This window comes from Phodopus roborovskii, unplaced genomic scaffold (genome assembly GCF_943737965.1).
Source record: "Phodopus roborovskii unplaced genomic scaffold, PHOROB, whole genome shotgun sequence".
Lineage (NCBI taxonomy): Eukaryota > Metazoa > Chordata > Mammalia > Rodentia > Cricetidae > Phodopus > Phodopus roborovskii.
The window spans coordinates 21,157,648-21,170,723 of record NW_026126514.1 but is presented as its reverse complement, the minus strand read 5'-3'; the positions used below and the strand labels follow the sequence as shown (position 1 = coordinate 21,170,723).

Sequence of the window (13,076 nt, the reverse complement as noted above, 5' to 3'; positions counted from 1 at the left end):
AGGCAAAACACAGTTGAGGTAAATTCTGCATCTACTTATTCCCTTTTATAGTTTTTTGGAATCCTTGTATTAAACCCAAAGTTTCCTTGTCTGGCTCTCACCATCTCTCCAAAGACTATTTTTGAATTGTCTCTTCTAAAAGTTGAGACAGGCAGGCAGGCAGGCAGGCAGGCAGGCAGATAGACACTTGGGGAAAGAATTACAGTAGTAACACACAACAACATTTCCTTTGCTACTGTTGTTAAATTGGGACCTCTCTGATCATATTAAAATCAGGAAAAACAGGATTTAATGAAGGGATACACCTCCTTACCTTCTCACAACGTCTGACCTTGCAGGAAATCATCCACACTCCCCTGCCCTCAATATAAGAAACTCCTACACCTGCACTTTATTTTTATACAAGGCTATCCTTCCCCACCAAACATTCAGAACTACCAAATAAAATAATTTTCTGCATCAGGGAAATGATGATAAAACTATTATGAGATCTTCAAAACTATTCTGGTACAAAGCGCTGATGAAGTTACTTTAAATTCATTCGGGAACACAGGGAGAACTGTATCTGGTGTTTACTTTTATGATCTAACTATGCTTTTAATGTCTTATTTTTACACAGCAAGCAACACTAGGATCTCCAGCATTTGGAACCCACTTTTACTCCACTGCACAAATCTTTGACCTCTACTGTGACCTCCACAAAGCAGTTGTATGCTTCGCTGTGGTGCAAATCCTCACAGACAAGTTGAACCTGTTCTTTTTGGCAATGAGCCCTTTCGCAGAACACACAGCTGAGATTTATTATAAAGGGGAACTGAGGGGCATTATTTCACAACATTTATCCTTCACATATAGCCAAATATAATCTTTTTACAGCCTTCGAAAGCTCTTAAACAAACAGATAGTCCCTTAATTACAGTTTCTTATTTGTCACTAATTGCAGGGCATATTAAGATTCATTTTGCACTGAGAATAAAAGCTAGCACACAAAGCTTATGTACTAAAAGTTGTAAAAATTAGTCTTATTAGCATGTACTCAGAAACAATACTACTTTTAATCCTCAGATCTTAGAATAACTACATCCCTTGTTGTCTTTAACAAGGTAAAGATAAAATCACTAATAAAAACCTAAGCTTATGGAGCTGTACTTAAGAAAGTAAGGTTTGTTTGTTATTGTTTTTAATCTCAAATCACTCACTGGTCTTCTAAAAGCATTTCAGTGACAGACTCTCAAAGACAGGTAGAGAGAAATAGAGGAAGATGCCCTTCATCTACCTCTGACCTTCACAAGTACACACAAGGGTGAATGTACCAGAACACACATACACACACACACACACACACACACAGAGAGAGAGAGAGAGAGAGAGAGAGAGAGAGAGAGAGAGAGAGAGAGAGAGAGAAATGGAGGGCAAGATCTATGCACTCCAAAAGGTCATCCTATATCTTGAACTGTATGCTGTGAACAAGGATGAACAGGAACTATTTTTAGGTGTCAGTTTTACTTATAAACATATTTAAGAAATCAAATACAATATGATTCAGCACTGTCAGTGTACCTACAAAATGCCCTTTCTTATCAGCATCGTCTGCATCGCGGAGGATCTTTCATACTGTCATTCAGTAACCCACCACTTGCAGGCAATCATCAACACAGCAAGCATAACAAGCATCCTCTCCATATCTCATTAATGCATAAAACCAGTGTCTCACAAAAGAGGACCTAGATTTCCTGTTTCATAAGACAGGATTTTTACAACAGATACATGTGTCCTTGCATTGGCATCAGTCACCACTACCACACATGGCATCAGTCACCACTACCACACAAAGGACGAGAGGACCAGCGCTTATGCAGCCTCTCTGACTAGAAAAGGACTGTTTCTAGAGCCTGAGTTCATCCCAGGTCTTGACAAACTCTGCACTCAGGGTTTTCCTTTTCAGCAATCCCATGGATTACCAGACCAATGCATCTAACCAGACCATATCTGCTTAGCACAAAGTCCCACAACACATTAAAAAGAGAACTACTTTTGGAATTCCAATTATCTATAAAATATGATTATTACTTATATCATCCCTTTAATGACTTGTGAACAGTTTATAAAAGGTATTATTTAAAGTTAGCCCATTTACAACTTAGAACAACTGGTTCTCCTTCCCCTCACCTTTCTAAAGGACTGGAAATTCTGGCACACTCTATATTCAAGTTTTGGTAGGTTTTTGTTTTTTGTTTTTTGTTTTTTGTTTTTTGTTTTTTTTCTTTTAATTTTGTGTACCTTTTACTTAAATCATGAGTTTAACTGGTATCAGTTAACACTGTTAACAAAAATCATTTTCCATCACCTTGTTGCAGGTCAACAGGACAGGGGGAGGCATCAACGAAACACTAGCTCTTAAATTTGCTATATTGGAGATATCAGAAACATAGACTTTGATGGGTGGATGGGTGGTGGCAGCACACACCTTTATTACCAGCACTTAGGAGGCAGGAGGATCTCTTGAGTTCAAGGCCAGCCTATTCTACAAAGCAAGTTCCTAGACAACAAGGGCTACACAGAGAAATACTGTCTCGAAAAACCAAAAAGGAAGAGAGAGAGAGAGAGAGAGAGAGAAAGAGAGAGAGAGAGAGAGAGAGAGAGAGAGAGAGAAGGAAAAGAAAAGAGAAACATAAACTTATGTACAGACAAGAACACTGCAGAAGTAAGTATTTCACAATACGTATAATTACACAATTTATCACTAGGTTAGCATGATACAAAAAATATTAACAATAGTCACCTCCAGGTTTGATAAGCACTCCCAAGTATATAGTAAGCATCCTTTCCATCTTTGAATCCAGCTCAGAAGAGTATAGACTATCCTCCTCTGAAACACTTCTCCAAGCATTCAAAAGATAGCACTAACAGGGCTAACTAACTCCAATACAGAAAGCCAAATAATATATGAAGAGCAACCACCACACCTCCTGGCCTTTCTGCAAAACCTCCAGTCTCTTCATCATGACACGCTAACACAAAACTGCTCAGCCTTTCCCTACCAATCCAATGAAGCTTCCGGTTATCTTTTAGGAGGCCAAAACCATGAATAGCATACAGCTGGAAACGTCTCCAGCCTTTCATTGAGTCCACCTGACATCAACTGTAGTTCATAAAATCACCAACCAAATAAGTCAGAATTCATTTGGGGCAACTGACTACTTATCATCAGGAATCTTGAGCAACAATAGATCTGGCAAGCATGAGATTCAGGTCCCAGTCCACTCCCAAGTCCATTGTCAAAATTCATATGGGACAAAACAAAGTCCATCACCTTTCTTTCCCACATGAATAGCATCGAGCTTGCCAAAGTTGCCACCACAGAATATGAGAATCTTGTGTCGATTTCTCCTCAACTATCTCCAACAAAAGAACTGTCTTCTTTCTGTAGACTTTGAACACGCTCCACTCTATTCATATCAGTAGCAGTAATAATATCATACAGAGTGAGAATCTGGGCAGCACTAAGAGTAAACAGATGAGGATCATGTCCAATGTTTATTCCTCACACTCATGTTGACAAGACTTCATAAATGCCTGTATTTCTTCTCTGCTCAAGAGATGAAGCTGTCCCACAAGATCCATCTCTGTCAAGCCCCAATAAATGCTACTCATTCTGAAATAGATTCATGTGTTCACAATCATCTTTCTTTGAGTTACAAGAGGCAATATAATCAGCATGAATCTCTGTTAACAGTGTCAGGTTCATCTGACTCAAAAATGACAGCTTTCTGCAGTATGCCCATGCCCAAACAACAAAACGCCTGTATACAAGTGTAAGATGGATCTTATGCATGGAGTTATTCATCTAGTCACTCTCTTGCTTTGATACTCTGTTGTAAGTTTTGTTAGTTTTTTTTTTTTTTTAACGCTAATCTTTACAGAAAAACTGTGAAGTTAAATATGGGAAACAGTTTACCTTGTAATTGACAGCATCTAAAATTATCCAAGGATCCTCTCTGAACACTTCAGTATGTTATTTTAGTCTTGTAAATACCACATTGTGATGTATGTTCTAAAGATGGTTATCTGTCCAAGTTCCAAAGGAATTAACTCACAGGACCAGAATCTGAACCCATCCAATGTGACATTGAAGCCCTTATGGCCATCACAACTCTATCTTCTATAAATGGGAGTTGGGGTTCTCTTGCTTGTATCATTAAATTAGAATAAAAGAGGGTTATAACTACTCTCCACTACTTCCCATTCTCAACTCAAATGCCCCTGTGAGAAAGGCACGACTCACTAGTAGCTTGATAACCTTTTATAAAAGGGTAGTGGGACTTGTCTGGAACTCGAAATAGCCAAGAAAAAGTGTACAACAACATCACTTACCATTTCAAGGAACACAGGTCTTGTATCAGAAATTCTAATTACATCTATGCCTATAATCTCTAAAGTAAAATTAATATGGAAATTAAAAAATTATTTAACAGATTCTTGTCAATTCCAATTATCTTCACTAAGAAGAGCTAAGTGTGGCACGGCTACGCAGGACCTACTACCATACATATAACACAGTTCAGGGAGGGATGGTACTTCCTGGATCAAGTCTTTACTCGTCTCTCTCAAACTCAACACAAGAGGCACTCTGCTAAATAAATCATAATTAAACAATCTAAAGGCTTGTACTTTCGTCATATCTTGTGCTTAGTGAATGTATCTGTAATACTAGAACATGCTCTTTAGTCTTAAAATTTATTAACACAAAGAACATACAAGAAATCTAGGAGCACAGGCAGTTGCAAACACCTCACTACAGTTAAGTCTCTTCCCATTAATAACATCTATTTTTATAGCAGAAGACTATGGATAACAAGGAAGCGTTAATAAAAACCTTCATTTATTTATATTAACTGCACTACCCAATTTAAATTCATGCTTTTGATGCTAAAAACATATTATCAAAAATATGATGTGAAAGAAGAAATGTATGTTCTTACGACAAAGGAAGCCCCAGGAATGAAAAGTTGCAGCCGAATAATCTGATTGTGTTTCTGTTATACGAATGATTTGCTGTTTCTCCAGAATAGCACATGAGAAGCTCACAAGTCTCAAATGCGCAAAGTATTTCCATGTGCTTAGGAGAAACACTAGCCAAAACAAACAAGGCTGTAGAAATTTACTGTTTTATTTCTCTGCCATCTGTCACCTTTCCTTCTTGCTTTTGCCTGCCTAATGTTCATAGTAACACTTTTAAAGGACCAGCTGGGAACTGGAGTTCTAGACATCACTTGGCAATGACATAGTCCAATGAAATGGTTATTGGCATAAACACCTGAAGGAATACACATTTCCTAATGCATTGCTAAATATACTATGATATCTTACTACTATTAAAATTTTTTTCATTCAGTGTTTATTAAAAAGAAAACATTTAATCAACATCATACAGACCTTTAAGAAAAGCTAATACAAGCCAGGTGGTGGTGGCGCACACCTTTAATTCTAGTATTCGGGAGGCAGAGGCAGTCATATCTCTGTGAGTTCAAGGCCAGCCTGATCTACAAAACCAGTTCCAGGACAGCCAAGGCTACACAGAGAAACTCTGTCTCAGAAGGAAGGAAAGAAGGAAGGAAGGAAGGAAAGAAGGAAGGAAGGAAGGAAGGAAGGAAGGAAGGAAGGAAGGAAGGAAGGAAAGAAGGAAGGAAAACTAATACTTCTGATCATTATCAACCCTATTTTTTATACATTTTTTACTTGCTGATGATAAACTTTATTATTATCTGACACACACACACACACACACACACACACACACACACATATATATATATATATATATATATATATATATATATATAGAAAAATGACCCCATGATTACAAAATACTATAAGGCAGGAAAAAGGAGAATTAAAGCAATAGTACAAAATGCTTTCACACTATGAACCAAAACACCATGTGCTAAAACATAACTTGGTTGTATTTCCATTTCTTACTCGTAAAGATGATGAAATTTTCCCTCCTCAAAGAGAGATTACTGAATCACATGGCTCTGAAAACTTGAAAAAGGCAATCAAATTAGATGACTTTAGGCTCCACATCTAAATATAATGAGACTTTTAATTGCCTGTTTATGCCGAAACCTCAAACACATGACAAAAATTATAAAAGTTGAAGCCCTATGGGGGCTGTAGATATGTCTCATGAACATGCACACATTAAAAAAAAAACCTTAATTAAAATTGGTGGGGTAGAAACATAGCTCAGTGCTTTCCCAGGGAACCTGGGTTCTGTTCTCAGCCCACAACTGTGGGAACATGGCCCATGAATGAAGCTGTGTGAGGAGACTTCTGAGACCTTGTGAGAAAACTCCAGGGCAAACAAGTCTTATCACCTCGATTCCTCCATAACATGGGTTGTTCTTGGGATGTGCTTTCGAGTCCCTCCCATATAGAGTGAATAGGAGTGAGTTCACTTCAGACTACTCAATACAGCTAGCTATTGTTATTTGTCCATATGCCTCTACGGAAAAGCATGGTTTTGCCACATGTGGCTTGTTCTTGTGATTCTATGCTTTACTCTGGTGACTCTTCTTAACCCTCAGGGTATAAAATGTGTGATGCTCTGAATAAAGTTGACTATGACATAAGCCTTTACTCTGCCTTGTTTTCGGGCCCTGTTCTCCAGGTTCATACCCCCAATCAGAGTGGCTAAACAACAACCACCTGCAACTCCAGTTTTAGGGAATCTTCTTCTAGCCTTCTCAGGAACCAGGCTGACCCTGAGTTCACTAGGTAGCTGAGAATGACAGAAAAAAATAAATTAATAAATCTATGCACACAGCAACAGCAGATCCCAAAGCAAATGCAAGAAATGGTTAGAAAAACATGATGGACAAGGCATTAAGGAAGATATCTTAGAGGCAATAAAAATTGCAGAGTAAGAGCCACACAATCTCAGTACTGGGGAGATAGAGGCAGGTGGATCTCTGTGAGTTTGAGCCCAGCCCTACAGAGAGAGTTCCAGAACAACCAGGGCTATAAGTGATCTCTGACTTCAAGGCCAATCTGGTCTACAGAGAGCCAGGGCTACACTGGGAAATCTTGTCTCAAAAAACAACAAAACTAATAAGTAAGGAACTAGAAAGGCAAAACCAAATACAAACCGACAGCAGATATAGAATGGAAGAAAAACTATCTTCAATCTATCCATCCAGCATGGGATTAATATTTGCAATATAAGAAACCCAACAGTGAAAAACAGTAGTAGATTGCTACAGAATATTTCAGATGTGTTGCATTATTTTATGTTGCATTTGTTTAACTCTGTGAAGCTGTGATTCTTTGCCTGCCTAAACACTTGATTGACCCAATAAACAGCTGTAAGGTCAATAGCAAGGCAGGAGAAAGGATAGGGTGGGGCTGGCAGGCAGAGAGAATAAAGTGGAGGAGAAATCTGGGAGGAGCAAGATCAAGCAACGAGAAAAGGAGAGAGGACACAAGGGGCCAGCCACCCAGCTACACAGCCAGCCACAGAGTAAGAAGTAAAGAAAGGTATATAGACTAGAGAAAGATAAAAGCCCAGAGGCAAAAGCTAGACAGGATAATTTAAGTTAAGAAAAGCTGGCTAGAAACAAGCCAAGCTAAGGCTGGGCATTCATAAGAGAGAATAAGCCTCAGTGTACTTACTTGGAAGCTCGGCGGCAGCCCCCCCCCCCCCCAAAAGAGTAAAGAGCCAACAGAGAAAAACCTACCAACAACAGTAGATAATCTGATTAGAAAAGGGGAGATGATACAAACAGATATTTCTTTAAAACATACAAATAACAACAAGTAAATGAGAAGTGCTCAGCAGCACTAACCACAGGCGCACAAATCAAACCCACAGTGAGATGTCAGCACCCCACAAAGAGTAGCTACCACTCAGTGACAAGTGCTGGGCAGGTGCAAAGAAGGCAGCTTCTCAGACACAACTGGTGAGGGTAAAAACCAGCACAGCCACTATCAAAAGCACTAGGATGGCTCCTCAAAACACTATAACCAGAACCACTATTTGACACAGCAATGACTTCTACTGGGAAAAGTACCCAAAGGTGAGAAGATGAGTACATCAAAGAGAACGTGCGTCTCTGCAGCCTCTGTTTACTACCGCGCTATTCACTATGGCCCTGGCAGCCACAGTGTCCACCAAGAGAACAATGGAGAAAAGGAAATGGGGTATATATTCAGCTGTAAAAATAAATGGAATTCCGTCTCTCAGCAGCATGAATGAAATGAGGGGATATTATGTAGCTGATTCCATAGATGCAGACAGTGGCTAAGTAGCGACAGAAGAGAGGAGTGGGGAGAAGGGGGTTAACGGGTACAGAACAAGCTGGGGGAAAAGAACAATTTCTAATGTTCTACTGTATGCATTCAAACTTTAGCAGAGAACAAAACTACAGGTAGAATGGACTCTGAATGTTCCCAAGACAAGAAACGATAAACATTTAAGGAAGGGAAATATCACTTGTTCTGAATTAGTAATTCTACTCAAATAATCATATTGCAACCCATAAAAACAAGTAATATGTGCATATATAATCACAAAATGAATAATAATGGAAAATAAATATGCAAAGCGATGATACATATTAAACTTGGGGAAAAATCTCAAAACCATATTGAGATGTCACTAATACCTATTCAACACAGCTAAGATACATTTTAAACTCATGATACTGAATATCAGCAAGAATGTAAAACTAACATAACTCAGGATAGGAAAGAAACTCAGAACAGAATGCCAATACTTTAGCTTTGGATGGACATCTACTAAGAGAGGCAAAGAATTTGTTCTATTTCATCTGTCTACATATCCACTTTCTTTCCCTTTACTATCATGTCTCACAATTCAAAGTTTAAACACTACTTTCTGGTTAATATTGTTTTCTTTACACTACATAAGGATCATTACTATCACCTTCATTTGTATGTTTAAAACTGACCATGAATACTTAAAGATATTCAGGTACTACGTATTCATGACTATATGAAACTCGGTTAAATAGGAAGCTTCCTCCCACAAGACATTTATAATCTAGGAACTAGCATGCATCTCAACACACCAAGAAGGCAGTTTTAAGAGTTGGAAAAAGTAGCTGGATGAGAGTTGAGAAATGGCTGGGCTAGTCTTTTTTTTTTTTTTTTTTTTTTTTTTGGCTAACTTCTGCCACCCCAATATTATATGTCCTCAAGAACAACTTTGAAATACTCATGAGCATATGACGATAAAAATGATAAATGTCAACCAAAAAGCTGCAAACCCCATCCTCTTAAGCTTTCCACTGTGGGGGTGGAAACATGGGAGAGTAGATTTTTTTTCATGTGCCAAGTTCTTACACACTTCATTAAAGAACTGACTAATTCAGCATAAGCAAAGTACACCTTGTTCTAAATGGTTGTGTTCTGTCTCTAGAATTCATCTCAGAGAAGCAATTCCAAAGACAAAACTATGTTACACATGTGTTTTTGTTGCATCATGGAGGTAAGATCTCATGTAGTTCAGGCTGGCCTCCAACTCACTAAGGAGTCAAGGATGCCCTTGCATTTCTGACCTTCCTGCCTTTACTCCAGTGTTGGGATTGCTGGTGAGCATTACTGAGCCCAGTTTTATGTAGTGCTTGAGAGTAATGCTCAGCGAGTACTACAACCTCTCAGCTAGCCCTGGTTTACACAATTCTATGACTGCTACTTCTATAGCTCCTTGACATGACATTAGATAGTTGGTTTGGATGCAGGTGTGAATGCATCATGTAGAAACCAGGAGACAATCTCTGGCATCATTGCACAAGAGCTATCCAACTTTGTTTTAAGACTGTGGCTCACTAACTAGGCTAGGCTGGCTATCCAGCAAGGCAAAGGTTATACTTGTTTCTGCCTATCCAGTACTGGGATCACAAGTACACCACATCATGCCTAGGTTTTTTTTTTGTTTGTTGTTTTTGTTTGTTTGTTTGCATGGATTTTGAGAGTTGAACTCAGAACTGCATGCTTGTATGGCAAGCACTTGTGCCAACTGAGCCATCACCCACCCCAACTTGTTACTTTAAATATTTTTTAAAGCAATATGTATGAACTAACTTAAGGGTGAAAAAAAAATATTCATTCACCACAATGTCAAAGTGATGAATATTCACTAAGAGTTTTGATGATTTTAAGATAGACTTTGGTACAATTCTGATCAACTGTCTATTCTTCTATTCCTTGTCCATCTATTCAACAAAGTAGCCTCCAAACAGGAGTTACAGAATGCTTATTAGTTGATATGTATAGAGGATAGAAAGAAGAAAGGTAAACTGACAATTTAAATATGACGATTAGACTATGGTTGGAGGAGCAGCAGTGATCACTCGTCAGCAGCTGGAAAGAACTGGATTCTCCTTTCAGGTCATCATCAGAAAGTTAAGTTTGCTATACAGTAAAGATCAGGAGATCTGACCCTGGTTGCAGAACCATTCCTATTTGCAGAATACAGAGTTGAATTCCCACTTCATCTTTCTAGACCATCCTAGAAGTTCTGTCAGATTCCATCTGGGAAATTACTAGGAGTCCTTGGAAGGGAAGGAAGGAAGATTGCTGGTTGGAATAAAAACAGAACTGAATGAGTTCCAGAAAGCAGGCTTCTCAAACTCGTGGACAACAATCTGCTGAAGAGGGCAGCTTTAAGAAGCCAACTTGAAGCAACATGCAGAGAAGTAAGATGAGGGGAGCCAAAGCATATTGAACCAGCCCTCCCAGGAAGATGGGGCGGTCGCTCTGCTGAGAACCCTTCTGGTTCTGTGTGGAAGGCCAGGAAGAACAAGCAGAAGACCCCTAGCAACAGAGATGGTGGCAGTACCAGTGAAGTGCCCCAGCCCCCTCGGAAGAAGAGGGCACGGGCTGACCCCACTGTGGAGAGTGAGAAGGCATTTAAAAATAGGATGGAAGTGAAAGTGAAGATTCCTGAAGAGCTAAAACCATGGCTGCTGGAGGACTGGGACTTGGTTACCAGGCAGAAGGAGTTGTTCCAGCTCCCTGCTAAAAGGAAGGTAGATGCCATTCTTGAGGAGTATGCCAACTGTAAGAAATCACAGGGAAAGGTTGATAATAAGGAGTATGCAGTTAATGAAGTTGTGGGAGGCATAAAGAGTATTCCAATGTGATGCTAGGCACTCAGCTGCTCTACAAGTTTGAGTGGCCCCAATAAGCCGAAATCCTTCTGGCACACCCCGATGCACCAATGTCGCAGATTATTTGTGAGAATTGGAGCAATATTGGCCTATATGCCCCTTGCTGAGAAAAGCCTTGCATTATTGTTGGGCTATTTGCATGATTTCCTTAAATAGGTGGCAAAGAATTCTGCCTCTCTGTTCTGCCAGAGATCACAAAGTGGCTTCAGTTACCATCGCAAAGCACTGTGAAGGTCTACTGGCGACTCACTATTGTCTGGTATCTGTAAGCACTTCTGTTTAGTCCTCTCATTGTACAATTGATTTTCTTTAAAACTGTTGATGTAAAACAGGGCTTATGTTTCAGTTTGTTTCCTGTTCTGTTGTAAACAGAAATAAAGAGTGCCCGGCTCCTTTCCTAATTTCAAAGTTGCTACCAGTGTATGCAGTAGACAAAGAAGAAATTCAGTAGAACATTTTATTGCCTAGTTGACAACAGTGCTTGAATGCTGGTGGTTCTTTGACATTACACGGTGTTCTAATACATGTTAATGCTTCGTGATAAGATGCCCTGGTTCCTAGTGCCAAAAGTTCAACTTAATGTATATACCTGAAATCCCATGCATTTGTGTTTTGCTTTGTTTTGTTTTTTTTTTTTTAATGATGCTTGATGTAAACAGCCCATCCTCTGCAAATCCATCTTGCTGTTCCTTAGGCATTCATTCTATCTTTGTTCAAATTGTTGAAGGATGGTGATTTGTTTAGTGGTTTTTGTATTTGAGTCTAATGCATGTTCTAACATGATAAAGGCAATGCATTATTGTGTAGCCACAGTTTTCTGGAAAATTGATATTTTAGGAATTGTATTTCAGATCTTAAATAAAGCTTGTTTCTAAATTTCAAAGCAATAAATAAATAAATAAGATGATTAAAGGCCTTAATATAAAGAAATGTTCATGGGAAAATAGTACCCAGACAGTGGTGGTGCAAGAAAGAAAATTACAAACAACGTAACTAGCACAAGATGAAATAAATTCTATTTGCTAAAATTTATAACATATATTAGAGACTAAAATCATTTCACTATGAATCTGTAAGTTTTAATTAGTAGAACTTTCTATTTTGAAGTGAAATGTTTTAAGAAAAATGGTGAATATATAAAAATTCTGTATAACTATTAATAAATATTAGACTAGAATATATTATATTTCATATAGACTATATTATGAAAACAAGCTACTATAGAGTACTGCAGAATGCTAATTTCATTCCTCACATACAGAATTCTGTATAAATGTCAGGCAGTAGTTAAGGAGCACAGTATTCAGTGAGCAGCACAATCTTGTAAAGAAGCAGGCAACTTAACTTTATAGATGAGAATAATGAAAGCTGAAAACTGGTCATGGTCATGCACCAATAAGGTTAGAAGTAACATTCAAATGCATGTCTAATTCCAACTCAATATATAACAACAGAATGGAATAAATAATAATAGTCATCTGTGTAATCAACTCATGCTATCACTGACAACAATTACACTATTTTTATTTACCAGCCAGGCACGATGTTGACCATTTGTCTCACATTGTCTCCTTTAACATCCTTGGTAATTTATAAAATATTTATCATCATTTCCATTTCCATTTCACAGATGAGGGGATAAACTTGACTCCACAGTCCAAATCTTTAACTACAATTTCATCATGTGCAATACTTATGTTATTGCAATGAAACTGTTTTAAAATATACTTAATCGTTGTATATATGACATATAATAATATTTTATTATAGCGACATCTCAAGACTCTGGGTGGAAAGCACATAAAAATTAGTATAACAATTGTAAATAAGTCACAGACTAGTGAATGATTCAGTGACTTACTGCCAAGCTTGATGGACTGAACT

At 38.3% G+C, this 13,076-nt stretch overlaps 1 protein-coding gene across 1 annotated transcript in view; it reads right to left on the bottom strand.

The window, feature by feature from the left end:
* Window positions 1-13,076, bottom strand: part of Mnat1 (MNAT1 component of CDK activating kinase) — a 154,852-nt gene that overhangs the window by 69,477 nt on the left and 72,299 nt on the right. The window lies entirely within an intron of this gene.